The 10000-nt window shown below is 46.3% G+C and overlaps 1 non-coding gene and 1 pseudogene across 1 annotated transcript; both read right to left on the reverse strand.

Moving 5' to 3' along the window:
- LOC143266242 (large subunit ribosomal RNA) overlaps nt 1-6092 on the reverse strand; it is an 8317-nt pseudogene extending 2225 nt beyond the window's left edge.
- Nucleotides 6093-7912: 1820 nt separating this feature from the next.
- LOC143266230 (5.8S ribosomal RNA) lies at nt 7913-8067 on the reverse strand. The gene has a single exon (XR_013041291.1). It is a non-coding gene; the product is annotated as a 5.8S ribosomal RNA (ribosomal RNA).
- Between the last annotated feature and the right edge of the window lie 1933 nt (nt 8068-10000).

Raw genomic sequence — 10000 nt, forward strand, 5'->3', positions numbered from 1 at the left:
CTGTACTGGTGAAGTGTTGATAATATCCTTGATCTCGTCGTCGCCCCTAACACTCAATCGTTCGAGCCTCCGATGGTATACGGCTGCGATGTGGAGGCATAACGCTGGAATACCTAATCCTCCGCTTTTTAAGGGTGCGTGGATATATGGGGTTGGTGTCGTTTTCGGCAGATGGAGTACCTCTTTTACAAACTTAATAATGCATTTGTCAATATACTGCAGCTTTTTTCTTGTAATATCCATTGATTGGAGCCCATGGTGTAGTCTGGGTATTAGATACCTTTGCAGTACACTTAATTTTTGCCATGGTTTTAGTGGGCATTTTCTTAATCGACTGAGCATCTGTTCAAGTTTTGCCGGCGAGGGTGATATTACTCCGGTATATGTATATTGATATCCGAGGTATCTCATCTGTGAGGCGACGCTGAGAGTAGGTACTGGGTTGCTATTAATTTTGATTAGTGATTTAGTTACTATTGCTAATCTTTTTGTGCCAGGTACCGAAATATATTGAAAAACAGAGCATTTGTTAACGTTTACTTCAAATCCGTGTTTAGCGAAAAAGTCTTCTATAATTTTGATATGGCTCTGCATGACTGTGGGACCGGGCGCCAAGACAACTATGTCATCCGCGAATGCCAGTGTGGTGACGTTACGCTTTTCAATCACAATGCCCTCTCTTTTGCTCAATTCCTTTAACAGTTCATCTATTATTAAATTAAATAGGAATCCAGACATTGGGTCACCTTGTTTTACGCCACGGCTAATTTTGATAGGAATTGAGCGTTTTCCATGACATTCTAGAACTGTAGTAATTTCTCGGTATGTGTCCTGAATATATTGTATGGTGTGATTGTCAACGCAACGCTTACGGAGTGAATTTACTATTGAGTCAATTGTAACGCGGTCAAAGGCTTTTGCAAGATCTATGGAAAGTATGATAAAGGGTTTTCCGGCATTTCTCATTGTACGTATTGCTGCTTGTATCGTTGTGCTATTGGCCATGATTCCATCTGTTTTAACGAAACCTCTCTGACTATACTCTAATCGAATTTCATTTTCCAAACGTGTTACTACTATTTTATTCAGGAGGCGGAGGATTCTGCTAGATACTGTAATTGGACGCCATTGCTTAGGGTCCATCAGGTTTCCTGTTTTTGGCAAAAGGATGGTGCGGTTTTTTCGTAATACTGGGGGTAGTTTTTTGGCACCCCAGATGATGTTGAGTAGAGCCAACAAGTCCAGACGCGGCATACTTCTAAGGTCTTGTCTTTTAATTCCGTCGATACCGGGGGCAGATTCCTTCAGTTTACGTAGTTCTTTATGAATTTCAGTGCCAGTAATGGGATGGGTGATATCTATCTTCGGTTGGTAGTTACTATTGATGGGTTTTAGATTTAGTTTTTTCTCTGTAAATAGTTCCTTGTAATAATGAGTAAATGTTTCTATGTCGGGGGCCTCAGGGGGCTCCAACGATGAACCAGATAAAATGTGTTCGGCTGCTTGCGTAGGATTTTTTGTATACAGCTTTTGTATGCGTGCGTATTCACTTGTTCGCCTTGCTGCGCGAGCGCCCTTGATCTTCCGGTGAGTATTTATTTTCTTATTTCTATTGCACGTATGTTTGGTTGTTTTGTTGTTGGCTATTTCCTGTATGTAATTGTCAATCATATTCATTATCTGTGTTTCTTCAGTGTTATTTAGTATTCCTGATATTATGTCTTTCATTTCTTTTGTAGTTTCCGATTGGATTTCACGCAGCAAGTCGCACACTTCAGCAGAAGCTATGAGGTTGCATGGATTTTCAACATTTACTGTTGCATCTGCGGGTTGTGGAGCTGGAGACACGTCAGGTCGTACTTCATCACATATGGGAACCGGGGCATCACCAAGAGGTAAGTATGTATTGAGATTTGTGTTTACATTATTTTCTGCTCTATTTAATATTATTTTAGGTGTTAGCGGACATAATTCTCTATGTTTCTTAATTTTTTGTTTCTCTATTTCTTCTTCAAGATATTGTTTGTATATTGGTTTTTGCCTTAGTTTTTTGATGCCATCTATCGAACGTTTAGTGTATTTTGATAATATTTTAATTATATCTTTAGCCAGCAGTGATGATCTATTTGGAATGGTTGCTTCAATTTCAGCTATTGCTCGTATTTCACCATCGGTATATTGTGGCCGTATAGAATTTTGCTTTTTGGTGATTATTTCAACATCTGCAGCATTATATTCAACGGGGTGTGCTCTGCGTTGGTGTTGCCTCAGTCCGGCATATGTCTTAAATTTTGAATTACACATATCGCACAAATATCCGTCAGGCTGTTTTGGTGGTGCATTACACCTACGGACGTGTTGCGCTGCGCTCGCTGGTGTTCTGTCAGATAGTAGGACATGGCAAGATGGGCAGTACTCAGGCACATTTCTGCGCCCAGTATTAGATGACCTCGAGCTATTTTGTACAGAAGGAGGAGGACCGGGGTCCTCCGGGTTGGTGTCTTCCACCAGTGCTGTCGCCGCTGTTTGGGTCCGACAGTATCCGAGATTTATGTTCCTTTTGTATTTTGCTGTATTAACATGCCCGAAGGCGTGAGCACAGCGGGCTGCAAACCCGAAGCGCCCACCCGGATTTCTCCGAGTTCGCCGCACGTCGTTTCGCCGTGATCCCGCTCGTTAGAACGGGAATCACGTTACCGGCAGGTACCACTAGGAGGTAGACGTGCGACTTGGACGGGAGAGGCTGAAGGACCTTACTAGAGGTCTGAGTTACGCTTCACCGTCCCTGTAACTACAACTCTCAATGCAACCGGGTCTCTCCTGAGACGCCACCGATGTAGTGTGGCTCCCGAGCCCTCCGCACCTCCACGAGGTGGGAGCTGGGCAACGTATGGCCGCCAGGTCATACGGCTGAGCCGGAGGGCAGGCGTTGAGGGAGGGATGCGGAATTCATAGCTTAAGAGAGTCATAGTTACTCCCGCCGTTTACCCGCGCTTAATTGAATTTCTTCACGTTGACATTCAGAGCACTGGGCAGAAATCACATTGCGTCATCACCCTTGAGGGCCATCGCAATGCTTTGTTTTAATTAGACAGTCGGATTCCCCTAGTCCGTGCCAGTTCTGAGCTAAGCGTTGAATGGCGGCCGAAGAGGCGAAAAGGACGGCCGAAGCCGTCACAAGAAGCCTCGCAGCAAGGAAGATCCGTTGGCGGCCAAGGCACGGGACCGAGCTCGGATTCCGGGACGCGACGCGAAGTCGCCAACCGTTCACCTCGCCCAGGCCCGGCACGTCAGCCTGGCCAACTTCCCGACCAAGCCCGACACGCCCCGCTCCTCAGAGCCAATCCTTATTCCGAAGTTACGGATCCAATTTGCCGACTTCCCTTACCTACATTAATCTATCGACTAGAGGCTCTTCACCTTGGAGACCTGCTGCGGATATGGGTACGAACCGGCGCGATACCTCCACGTGGCCCTCTCCTGGATTTTCAAGGTCCGAGGGGAAGATCCAGACACCGCCGCAACTGCGGTGCTCTTCGCGTTCCAAACCCTATCTCCCTGCTAGAGGTTTCCAGGGAACTCGAACGCTTATACAGAAAAGAAAACTCTTCCCAGATCTCCCGACGGCGTCTCCAGGTCATTTTGGGTTACCCCGACGAACACTCTTACGAGGGCCCGATTGGTATGCGGTTCCGCTGCCGGGTTCCGGAATAGGAACCGGATTCCCTTTCGCCCGATGGGTGTGTTTCTTCCCAAATCACGCAAAATTATATAAACAACGACGCATCTGCGACGCAACGACGACACGACTTGCGTTCGATAGTTTGTAAGATTTAACCAAGCAAAAAATAGAAAAAAAATCGCTTTCAGGCGTTCGACAACGTCGCATCACGTCGAACGTGAAGTATCCATCGATCCGAACCGCGATCATTTTTTTTCAGCGTTCAACGTTTTTGTCAATTTATCAATAAAAATGATCATGTTCGAGCGGTGGATTAGGACACAAACACGAAACGACGGCGACGTAAATTGTTATTTAACTGCAATTTTTTTCTCTTTTTAACATTTTTTGCCTTTTGCGCGCGTACGTGCGTGCGAGCGTACGTATGTTTGTCATTTGCGTTCGAAAAGCGTGAATTTTAGGACACCTCATCAACATTAGATTTCTCTTAGGGCTTAGGATCGACTGACTCGTGTGCAACGGCTGTTCACACGAAACCCTTCTCCACGTCAGTCCTCCAGGTCCTCGCTGGAGTATTTGCTACTACCACCAAGATCTGCACCGACGGCGGCTCCAGGCAGGCTCACGCCCAGACCCTTCTGCGCACACCGCCGCGACCCTCCTACTCGTCAAGGCTTCATGGAGAACGGGAACTAAATCCCGTTCCTGCGCACTTGCCGTTGACGGCGGAGTATAGGCGCGACGCTTCAGCGCCATCCATTTTCAGGGCTAGTTGCTTCGGCAGGTGAGTTGTTACACACTCCTTAGCGGATTCCGACTTCCATGGCCACCGTCCTGCTGTCTTAAGCAACCAACGCCTTTCATGGTATCCCATAAGCGTCGACTTAGGCGCCTTAACTCTGCGTTTGGTTCATCCCACAGCGCCAGTTCTGCTTACCAAAATTGGCCCACTTGGCACTCTGATCCAAGAAAAATTTTATCAATTTATATCTCGTGGCTTCATGAAAATTCAAGCAAGCCAGAGATCTCACCCATTTAAAGTTTGAGAATAGGTTGAGGTCGTTTCGGCCCCAAGGCCTCTAATCATTCGCTTTACCAGATGAGACTCGTTATGCGTTCGAGTCGAGTGCCAGCTATCCTGAGGGAAACTTCGGAGGGAACCAGCTACTAGATGGTTCGATTAGTCTTTCGCCCCTATACCCAGTTCCGACGATCGATTTGCACGTCAGAATCGCTACGGACCTCCATCAGGGTTTCCCCTGACTTCGTCCTGACCAGGCATAGTTCACCATCTTTCGGGTCCCAACGTGTACGCTCTAGGTGCGCCTCTTCTCGCAATGAGAACGAGACGCCCCGGGAGTGCGAGGCCTAATCGTAACGAGGCCCATCCTCCCTTAGTCGACTTCACGGACGACTTTCACTTTCATTTCGCCTTTAGGTTTATCAAATCCCAATGACTCGCGTACATGTTAGACTCCTTGGTCCGTGTTTCAAGACGGGTCCCGAGAGTACCCAAAGCAATAGCGTCGCCGACCGGTAATTCAAAGTTTGGCCAGTCCAAGGACTCCGCCTGCCAACAGCCCGCCAGGCCCGGTTACGGCGCTAAGTCCGTACATCCGGTATCTAGACTGGAACGAGCTTGCGGCGGTCCTGGACGCAGTGCGTTCGAGAATTTTGCGGCCCGATACCGTCTGAGTACCGTCGCGCAGTCGGCCGGGCATCCAAGGGGCTGTCATCGTACGCTAAAAGCAACGGACAGTCTTCGCCTCGGGCCTTAGACCGACACGCAACGGGTCGCGACGTTCTACTAGGGGAGAAGTGCACGACTACATAGCCGGAACATTCGCCGCGGGTGGTGTGCCCACGCCGATGGGAAACCCGCCGTAACGGGACCATCCGGGGCACTATCGCACCAACACGGGAGCCAGCTTCGTTGACGATGAATCTCCCCATTCGATCTTTTGGGTTTCTCGGGTTTACCCCTGAACGGTTTCACGTACTCTTGAACTCTCTCTTCAAAGTTCTTTTCAACTTTCCCTCACGGTACTTGTTCGCTATCGGTCTCGTGGTCATATTTAGCCTTAGATGGAGTTTACCACCCACTTAGGGCTGCACTCTCAAGCAACCCGACTCTAAGGAGAGATCCACCCGAGACGCGTACCGGTCGCTACGGGCCTGGCACCCTCTATGGGTAAGTGGCCCCATTCAAGATGGACTTGGACGCGATTCGATGTCTCGGGATAAACGGATCCTCCTGAACACTACATTTCCCAGCGGCGTTAACCGCGGGATTCAGTGCTGGGCTCATTCCTGTTCGCTCGCCGCTACTAAGGAAATCCTTGTTAGTTTCTTTTCCTCCGCTTATTAATATGCTTAAATTCAGCGGGTAATCTCGCCTGCTCTGAGGTCGTCGAAATTTTATTATTTCTTTTCAAAGTTATACCACAAACTGTACGCTCTTTTCGGGGTTTCGACACGTAATACGAAAGGTATATTAATACCAACGACGCACAGGGATTATGTCGTTCGATTTTTTCCTTGTATCGTTCGATAACCAACTATTTTTCTCTTTTCGGATCAACACAATATCGTCGACTACTCGAAGGTACGTACGAGCCAAAATGAAAGCTCGGTGTCTCCTCTCTCTTTTGTTCGACAAAAGAAAAAAGGCACTTAAAACGCCGCATATTCGGGCAGGCGGGACAACGACAAAAAAAAAAAACGACGACGACGACGTCCGGTTGTTCTCGACTCGCGTCGGAGTATATATGTATATATTATAATCGGATATATCTTTTTATCTATCCAGGGCGCGTTAAAACAAACGACGAGGAGAGACTACGACAACGAGGAGATAAAGGTCGGACACCTTTTCTTCTTACCCTCGGCGCGCTCTCGCACACGATCGTTTCATGTTTCTTTTGTCCCCTAAAGGATACATATACCGTTACAACATATTTACGTTCGAATATACACTCGACGGTCGATAAACCGTAAAGACGCATCGTCCGATACGTTTTTTCTTTTGCTGTCGCGTTCCGACGCAAAATCCCAAGAAAAGGGCGAGAATGCCAGAGACAGCCATGTAAACCATCGGTGACTTATCATGGTCCAGAGAATAAAGGGTTAAAGGAAAAAAGAAATCCCATTTTTAACGTGCGTGGTACACCTTCGTCGTGTATATATCGTTCGATGAAACCACGAGCGCACAAAAGGAGGAACAAAAGCGTTTCGAGATCGATCTTCGGTGTAAATGTCATTGTTCATTTGCGTTCGACCGTTGTTCGATAAAAGAAATTTAACACACGAACAACAATGAAGGGAGACTCTCGCAAGACGATCACCAAATAAGCGTTTATCGTTCGATCGGTCCGGGTTTTTCAACGTCCGTCCGGCACAATTATGCACTTCGAGGACTGGACGACCGGAACCCGTATTGGGATCGCGCGGTCTTCCGCTTCTAATCAACGACAACGAAGCGATCTGCGCTTGTAAATGTTAAAAAAAACGTGGCGAAGCTACGATCTCGTAATAATTTAACCGTGAAAGAGCTTCCGTCGCACGTTTATTTTTAACTTTTCCCCTCGTTGTATAAACTTTCGCACCGTCGAAAAAAAAATTCGACAATCATTTCAGACAACGTCGGGAGCGCGGAGAAACGCCGTAAACACGCTCTACTCTCGGCTTGCTTCCTTCAATTGGTGTCTAACAATTCTCTCGCAGGGCGAAGAATCATTTTCTCTCTCGTCTAAATATCCTTCTGTAGTTAGGTGTTTTCGACTCGGGAGCGCTCTTTCACGGGCGGTCGTATATGGTCTCTTTTAGGGGTTTAACTAGAAACCACGACTCACGCAAGCCGAGATAAGCGCATTCCGCCGAGAAGATCCTAAAAACTAAGAATTGCGAGATATACGAAAATGTTCTTCTGTCGCCTGTGAAAAAAATGAACACTAGCAAAGAGAGGGCGAGACACGAACGTTCCATTTAACATTCTCCGCGTCAAACGCCGACGAAATGTCCAACCATCGCTCGTACGTTTTCGCCAATTTCGCAAGTTGTTCTCTCTCTCGCGTTCGACCATCGGATCCCGCTCCGAAACGTTCGACTTTTCGGCGTTTAACAGTTTCGTTTTATCTAGTCGAACGACGAGCGGTACCGAAAAAAATTTAACAATGAAGAGAAAACCTTTTGCTGCTAAAGGCAAACGCAAGCAGTCTTTAGTTATATAAACGACCCTCAGCCAGGCGTGGTCCAGGAATTGTATCCGTGGACCGCAATGTGCGTTCGAAATGTCGATGTTCATGTGTCCTGCAGTTCACACGTTGACGCGCAATTAGCTGCGTTCTTCATCGACCCACGAGCCAAGTGATCCACCGTTCAGGGTAATCGTATAAAAATTTTTGTTCATATTTAACAACTCAGCGTCTGAAAACCAGTATGTACGTGATTTATTTAACCTGGTTTATAAATTCGTTCGATTGTCCATAGAATACTAACTCCAATCCAAGCGCAAGATCGAGTATCGGTATTCGGACGTCGTCCCGTCATAGCTCTGTTCACAGATTTACCCGAGCTGATTGATGATTAAGACGACACGATAACGTCCATGGACGGGTAAAGGACCGTATAAAACTACAGAACCGCCGATGAAACAACGCTCTGTGACGCATTTCTCTTCGTGCGGCGAGTTTTCAGTCCGTTCCGGGTGGTAAAGTCATTCAAAAACCGTGGAAAATACGAAACGCGCTGTCGCGCGTAACACAGAGTCTCCTGCTCGCTGCTTACATATATTGGACGTCTTGGCGGTATCGCGAGATTCAATACGGACACTCCATGGCCGGCGTCAGATCGGTCTACCAACGAAGGAGACTACGCTATCGTTTTCGCTTCTCAGCCGGTCCGTAAAGCGATACGTTACCATATCGTCCGTCGTAAGCAGGCGGACTCTCGTGAAGTTGCGACTTCGTTCGTCGAAGCGGTTTCGTGGTTCGATTTCCATCGGTTACCCGGACACCCCCCGCGTGAAAGCCTCCGTGTCACACTCTAAATTTCGTTTCTCGTTTAACACGAAATAGAGAGAGGCTAAAAGGGGGTGTTCCCTTTGGTCCAAAGACAAAATTTATAGAGAGAAAGAAAATAAAATGAGAGTCTCTCACGAAGCGGGCGAAAAAAAAAAAACAAGAAATTTAACAATTTTTTTTCGCAAACCCATGCATTTCGTTACCAAACGTCCCAAAATATTTCTTTATATTCTCTCTCGTGTTTTCACACGGGGTCGAGAGAGTACGCAACACGAATCAAGAATAAAAATTATAGAAAGGAAAGTCCGATAAGAATATTTCGAGATTCTTATAACCTTCACCTCTTCCTTACTTCTCCGAAATCTCTCCGCTTTCCTGGCGCGTATCTATTTAACAATTTCGATTCTCTCCTCCTTTTAACTCAGACGTCGCAACGAACGGGTACACCATGCATACGATCCATTTTTTACATAACGAACCTTCTGCCGGTAAAATTCGCGACAGATTCATTTATGTATAGATATATTTTTATATGAGAATGTTCGGGATTTTCCTTCGTGTTCAAGTTGAACATTCTTGTTACGACGACTTTTTGTATTTATCGAAGGATCGTGCGGTACCCGTTAATAAGAAGTAAACGACGTCCCGGGAGAGTCGAAACCTTTCTTATACGCTACGGAAAGAAGAGCCGAGAAGATAGAGAGGAAACTCTCGATTTTCTTTCGTCGGTAAACTTTCGTTCTTTCTATTTACAGCGTTCGACATGAAACGGCGTTGCTCTCTCATTTTTTAAACTTTATTTAACGTTAGCGCTTGTTCGTACGAAACGCGTCGGCGGATACGAAATACGGACGGGAGTATCGACGATGAGAACCAAAGCGACCTCCTACACGTAACCGTAATATCTCTCCGCATCACGACTGCCGTAACGACGAATTGTCATTTAACATTTTTGGTATCTGTTTTTTCTTTCGTTTGTTTGCTACTACCTCCAAATATTTCTCTCCCTTTCTCTCTCAATCATCTATCGTGGCTCGTTTATACGCATTTTTGTTGTGTACGGCCAATATATTTATTATTTGTTTATTATACGCGAGGAGCTGCACTTTTCATCCTCATTTTTGCGTATCATGTGTTATAGTCATATATACTTTTGGCTGCTTTTCACAGTTTTTGCGTGTATTCATATCGAGAGTCATAGATTTTGTCAAGTTTTTCTTTGGCACGTACTGAATATATTATTATCATGTGTTTAGTGTCTTTGCGTATCATGTGTTTTAATGTCAAGAGCTCAACG

The sequence above is a fragment of the Megachile rotundata genome, unplaced genomic scaffold, assembly GCF_050947335.1.
Source record: "Megachile rotundata isolate GNS110a unplaced genomic scaffold, iyMegRotu1 scaffold0114, whole genome shotgun sequence".
NCBI classification, from domain to species: Eukaryota; Metazoa; Arthropoda; class Insecta; order Hymenoptera; family Megachilidae; genus Megachile; species Megachile rotundata.